Source organism: Octopus bimaculoides, chromosome 17, assembly GCF_001194135.2.
Source record: "Octopus bimaculoides isolate UCB-OBI-ISO-001 chromosome 17, ASM119413v2, whole genome shotgun sequence".
NCBI classification, from domain to species: domain Eukaryota; kingdom Metazoa; phylum Mollusca; class Cephalopoda; order Octopoda; family Octopodidae; genus Octopus; species Octopus bimaculoides.
The window spans coordinates 29020711-29027696 of NC_068997.1; the positions used below are offsets into that span (position 1 = coordinate 29020711).

The following is a 6986-nucleotide window of genomic DNA, read 5'->3' on the forward strand; positions in this document are numbered from 1 at the left end:
ATATATATATATATATATATATATATATATATATATAAGTTCAAAAAAACAATAACAAAAAAACAACAAAGTGAGGACGTGATACGGATAGTGTTATTGGACGCTCGGGAAAGGAAAGAGAGAGAGTATACATTCATATATATGTATGTGTATGTATGTCTCTCTCTCTCTATTGATCTATCTATTTATATGCTGTTGTGTGTGTGAGTAGAGTAAGGTTGATAAACACTAAAAAGAACATCACAGAAGCAACAATAAAGTGTTGGTTTTAACGCTTGACAAGTTGAACAAGTTGAAACCAAAGAGTTATAACGCTTAGGGTAATATTTAGTTACTGCTACAATGTACCAAAGATCATATGAATAGATTGTTGATGTTTTTTAGCCAACCCCGTCTGCTAAGAAGTTTATAAACTGTTCGAACAGAAGAACGTGTGCAAACAAAGAAGAAAAAAAGATATCGAGGACAGCTCTCGTATGTTTCAATTCTTTTGTTGAAACTTCGTCAGCCAGTGTGTACTACCTTTAGCTATCGACAAACATTGCTTATAAACCCATTAATATATGAGGTTAGGTTAGGTTAAAGTGGACCAGCTAATTTGCATCCGTAATATTTTCGTAGCAACGAGATTGAACATTGAATTACCAGTATTTTGTTTCGTTGCTATAATATATTGTAGAACATATCAATAAATCATTTCTTCTTTTGTTATTAGCTTTTGTGTGTGACGACGATTGTAAACAACTTGTCTGTACAATATGTGAGCGGACACAAAAAGGGGGAACAGCTGTTTGTGCGTTTCAACGTTCTTTTTTGAGTTTTCACCAATCGTTGTGTAGCGCATTTAGCTATTTATAAGCACATTGTTCTTGCTCATACACCATCTCAAAGCAAACAGGATGGACTGATTTTCATATCTAATACTTTTAGGGTAGCTAGATGGAACATTACATAACTAGTGAGTCATTTATTACAATGTGAAGGCGCATGGCTCAGTGGTTAGAGTGTCGGACTCACAAACATGAGGTAGTGAGTTCGATTGCCGAACAGGACTGTGTGTTGTGTTCTTGAGCCAGATACTTTATTTCATGCTGCTCCAGTTCACTCAGCCGTAGAAATGAGTCGCGACGTCATCACTAGCAGCCAAGCTGTATCAGCCTTTGCCTTTCCCTTGGAAAAACACCGGTGGCGTGAAGAGGAGTGGCTGGTAGGCTCCCATAAACAGCTTCTGTAAGCAAGTCGGGTGGTCACAAATTACTGAAATGGTTGCGCACGGCAATGAAAGAACTTTCACGAACAAACACACCGATCACCTCTTAAACACATGAACAATCGATATTTACCATTAACTAATAGTAAAGGAGTTAAATTGAACTGTTCATGTGTTATTATTAATTGGCATAATGACTCTCCTAAGACATAACAAAATTTGTTTCAACACACGAATTCATATCAAGAATCTTGCAAACCACATACAGAAACGAAATAAACTCCAAACTTGTTTTATGTAAAAGAACCATGATAGAAAGGATATTAAACTTATTTCTATATATCATATAAATGCAGTTATGAAAATGTCAAATATAATTTTAGGGGAGGTCACTCTAACTCCTTAACCTCTAAAGACTACATTTTGGGGGGGGGGGGTGAGGTAAGAAGCTTGCTTCCCAACCCCATGTTTCCGGGTTCAGTCCCACAGCATGGCACCTTGGGCAAGTGTTTTCTACTATAGACTTGGGCTGACCAAAGCCTTGTGAATGGATTTGTTAGACGGAAACTGAAAGAAGACTGTCGCGCGCGCGCGTCACCACCACTTGACAACCGGCGTTGATGTGTTTATGTCCCTGTAACTTAGCATTTTTACAAAAGATAGTGAGTGACTAAGTACCAGGCTTTAAAAAGATTAAATACTGCAGTGGCTTCGTCCGACTAAAATTCTTCAAGGTGATGCTCCAGCATGGCTGCAATCAAATGACTGAAACAAGAAAAAGATAAACTTCATATTTCATTGTTGTTACAGGATTTCTTAATATTATATCGCACAGACGATGAGAAACTGTGATAATATCTATATTTTTTTTTGTTTTGTTTTTTCTTTTATGTCGGAATCAAAACATTAAGATCTACAGTATTTAGAATTAAGATTTCTGTTGCGTAAACAACGGGATTAATTGAATTATGAATTAGATATTACGTTTATGCATTAATTTTGCAAGACTCTTAATGTGAAACTGTATGTCGAAATATATTGTTATTCCTTAACAGGTACTGATAATCTAGATTATTACTTTTCAAAACCATATACGGCTTGTTCGCAAATATTTTTACTAACGTTCGAAATGTGTATTTATGCTAATTATACCTAACATTAAGGCGGTGAGATGGCAGAACCGTTAACACGCCGGGGAAAATAGTTAGCGGCATTTCGTCCACCTTTACGTTCTCAGTTCAAATTCCACCGGGGTCGACTTTGCATTTCATCCTTTCGGATCGATAAAATAAATACCAGTTGAGCCTGCAGTTGATGTAATCGACTAGCCCCCACTCTCCCAAAATTCCAAGCTTTTGGCCTATTGTAGACAGGAAATATATCTAACATTGAAATGATTTAGTGTCATAGTTACGTAGTCCGTTCCGTTATAATTTATGTTAGATGTGACAAGAGCTGCATACGTAAGTGATTTTTCTGGAAAATTGTTGATTTAGTGTATGTTTTGTGAATAGCTATTAATGTCTTGAGTTTTTAATAGTCTTTGTGCTCTTGAGTTGAATTATTCATTCGTTTTATTATTAATGGATGGTATTATGTTATAAGTTATTGTGTTTTAGTGACTTCCATTGATAGCTTTGTGGGTAGCCGAAGAATAACGGTGTATACTCTCTGATGAGGGAAAAATCATCTCGAAACAGATCTATAAGAATAATCTCAATTATCTTTCTGGTGACTTCGGAAAACAATAAGATATTTTAACATCGTCTTCCATCTGCACAGCCAATGCTTTCAAATGAATAATTAAACTTCTCAATATTATACATATTCAGATATTCTGAGTCATGCTGTATTCCCCATGAATACATTCTATTTTAATTTACTACGAGGTTAACTAACGTATTATATGCAAATCAAGTGAGGAAAGCTCTATGAAAGCTGTATGCTAATAAGATCTTACTTCACCGAACATTTTAAATGTTGTTGTTGTTATCATTATTCACTGAACACTGAATAATAATAATAATAATAATAATAATAATAATAATAATAATAATAATTTTTAGATTACATATAACTGATGTAATGAAATGGAATAATGACTGAAGCAAAACTATTAAGAATTACTGACAGAAGGCAGAAATGAAGCTCGTCATGTCTGACGGATGCTACACTTACGTAGGTGTCTGTACGTGTGCGCCCACGCACATGTGTATGTTTATGGATGCGTGTATGTATGTATGTTTGCGATTAGTCCCCTACCAAAATCATATAACGATTTAAATGAATATTTTAATGTGTTTATTTTAATGTGCTTATTTGTATATAATTGTAAATGCTAAACTGAATGTGAAGCCAATATTTTCAGAGAAGGTAGACACCAGCCCAGTTATTGTAGATGGCAAACTCTCTGAAGAAGGTCATTGGCCCTGGATGGTCTCCATTACTGCGAAACACAGACGGAAAATATTCAACTGTGGAGGCATGCTTATTACTAAATATTGGGTCCTCACAGCGGCACATTGTCTTTATGTCAATGAAATGTAAGTTAAATATTGATCTCTTTGTTGTCCTTATTTTTGTTGTCTTTGGGTCCGATGGCTTGTCAGAATTGATGAAGTGACGAATTAAATGCCTTCTAGTATTTAGTTGTGTCATTATACTTTCTGAAATCAAATTCCACTGAAATTGATTTTTTTACTTACACTCTACCAAGGTCGATAAAGTAGGTATTAGGTTGACAAAATTATTATTAGAGAATAGATTATAAGAATTTGCTACTTACCTAACTACGATCGATAAAATAAATATCAATCAAATACCGAACCTAGTATTAATAGCTATATCTCCTCCTCAAATTTTTTAATCATAGTTTTGTCAAAAATTATTATTATTAATATTGAAAATACCGTTCAAGCAGCGAGCTGGCAGAAACATTAACAGACCAGTAAAACGCTAAACAGTCATTTGGGATTTGAATGACTTTGTTATGGGCAGATCATCGCACCAGTGACAGAATATGATTGGCCAATGTGTGGCGTGACAGAGAATACAGCTATAAACAAGTTTTGTTCTCAATTGATGCATTGAAAAAGAAAAAGAAAATTAAGCTTCAGAGTTACGACTGATTTGTGTGGCATGGCTTCTTCGATATTTGGAAAGTAGACTGTTTATGAAATTCATTGCCGGCAACCATAATATACTATAAAGTATATTAAACGTTTCTTATAACACGTCCCACTGTGTTAGCAGTTCAATTTTCGATCAGTCTAGATATCGGAGTTATTTTACCTTTCTTGTTTAGAATTATCGACAAGATCAATAACTTTTCTCTTCATTACGGGTAGATTTTAATTGTTTAAACATTTTCTAGCTGTATAAACCATGTTAGTTTCCACTCAACGATATTTAGAAGAAGAAAGGCGGCGAGCTGGCAGAAACGTTAGCGCGCCGGGTATTTCGTCTGTTTTTACGTTCTGAGTTCAAATTCCGCCGAGGTCGACTTTGCGTTTCATCCTTTCGGGGCCGATAAATTAAGTACCGGTTGCATACTGGGGTCGATCTAATCGGCGGACCTCCTCCCCCAAAATTTCAGGCCTTGTACCTAGAGTAGAAAAGATATTTAGAAGAAGAAGAATCATTTTGATTAATATTGTCATTTTGTACAACGAGTAACTTAGTGTTTTTCTCGACGTGTATTATTTTTTATTGGTTTCTTTTTCACGATATAATAAAACCTTCTGTTTTAGGCAGGAAGGTTATAATATATTGTGCCTTTTCTTATGGGGGACTGAAATTGTGTCGAAGTTTTTTCTTGCCGAGAGCTTCCCTCTTATAATAAAGTACGAGTTATTTTATCTGAAGATATAATTCCTGTCGTTAATACAAAACCTGCTTAAGCAAGTACGAAACTAAGAGAGAAAATATCACAGCGTTTCTTCTTTCATTCTGAAGGACATTTACGATATAAGTTGAATAAACGGTATATCGTGGCACTTCGTCGGTTACGACGACGAGTGTTCCAGTTGATCCGATCAACGGAACAGCCTACTCGTGAAATTAACGTGCAAGTGGCTGAGCACTCCACAGACACGTGTACCCTTAACGTAGTTCTCGGGGAGATTCAGCGTAACACACAGTGTGATAGGGCTGGCCCTTTGAAATACAAGTACCACAGAAACAGGAAGAAAGAATGAGAGAAAGTTGTGGTGAAAAAATACAGCATGCTTCGCCAACATCCCCTGCCGGAGCCTCGTAGAGCTTTAGGTGTTTTCGCTCAATAAACACTCACAACGCCCGGCCTAGGAATTGAAACCGCGACCCTACGTCCCCCGAGTCTGACGTCCTAACCACTGGGCCATTGTGCCTCCGCGAACGGTATAAACGTAGATTGCAAGGTGTTTTTCTCTAGAGAATTCGTCATTCTCCAACAGCACCATATTTCTGTGAAGTTATAATCGAGCATTTCCGATCAGTTAACATTTGAGTCGTGCAAATTTGGTGGCTTTAAAAAGAATGATGAGCTCCAAAAAAAAAAACAAAAAAAATTCTATTGCAACAGCTGCTTAAAAAATAAATACGTCTTCATCGAAGGACCAGCTTGACAGAAAGTCAACAAATAATAACCTGTTAACAATATCAACTTTAATTCTAATAACAATTAACATTAGCTTTAACTTTAATAGTAGCTATTTAAAAAATATCAACCACTGATATCCTGAGGTGATTGGATAAAAAAATAATCCAGCCAGTTTCTCTTATAAGTTACTTAATGATTGCATTGACTCATGATGTTAAAATATTTTCGATCAGATCCGTATATCCCTCATAACCTATCGTAACCCAAATGAATGTCTATATGCGCGCAGGCTTGTGTGTGTGTATGAATATGTATATGTATATCCATATCTCTCTGAGAAAATTCAGAGAAAGATAAGATAATCACTAGATATTAGATGTTCCACTAGTGTCTCAGGCATATTATATTCGGATCATACCATTAGCGAGCAGCTTCGTGAAACCATTCATTATCACATAGCCACCATGAAAACTTCACAACGAAGAATAATTGCAGGTATAACTATTTGACAAGTTCCAGTAGATTAGTAAAGAAACTGTAGGGGCTGGAAGAAAGAAAATCTGACAGACGAAAGGATGAATGAACATCAAGGAATGGAGAAGCAAATCCTCTGCAGAGAGCCCGTACTCTGGCACACAGATGGAGTACAGTGGTGCTCAACATAATGTTGCCTTTGCGATTCTATCAGGAGAGATCAAGTAAGTAAGCAAGTATCTATAAGTATATGTGCCTGTCTGTCTGACAACAGATCACCTGTCTCTCGACATTTCTGCTCTACTAACCGCTTCACCCAACACCTCCCAGTCTTCGGTTTCGCTTCAACCATCGAATCTCCCAACACTCGCTTCCCAAGAATTTTGCGATATACAAAACCGCACTTAATATCTTTTTATATTCGTTCCGAGAAAACAATTTTGCGGCCATCAATATTTCATTTTTTTCCTTTTCTTCCTCTTTTTTTTTTCTTTTTCACAGTACTACATATGGCAAATCTGATTTTCATTAATCATCGTGTACCTTACTCGAAAAATTTAAGTACATATACTTGTGAAAATTCGTTTATGCCTAAATCTTAATATCAAGAGCTAATCATTTTCTCCAGATCTTCATTTTAAAATATCTAGATCCCATAGGGTGAAAACAGGTTCTTATTTGCATATATATACTCATCTATATGTGTGTGTATACATACACATT

The 6986-nt window shown here is 36.0% G+C and overlaps 1 long non-coding RNA gene across 1 annotated transcript in view; it reads left to right on the forward strand.

Moving 5' to 3' along the window:
• LOC106880609 (uncharacterized) overlaps positions 1-3753 on the forward strand; it is a 15710-nt gene extending 11957 nt beyond the window's left edge. Inside the window, exon 4 of the long non-coding RNA XR_001410761.2 lies at positions 3579-3753. This is a non-coding gene — a long non-coding RNA (uncharacterized LOC106880609). The remainder of the gene's footprint in view (positions 1-3578) is intronic.
• The last annotated feature ends 3233 nt before the right edge of the window (positions 3754-6986 follow it).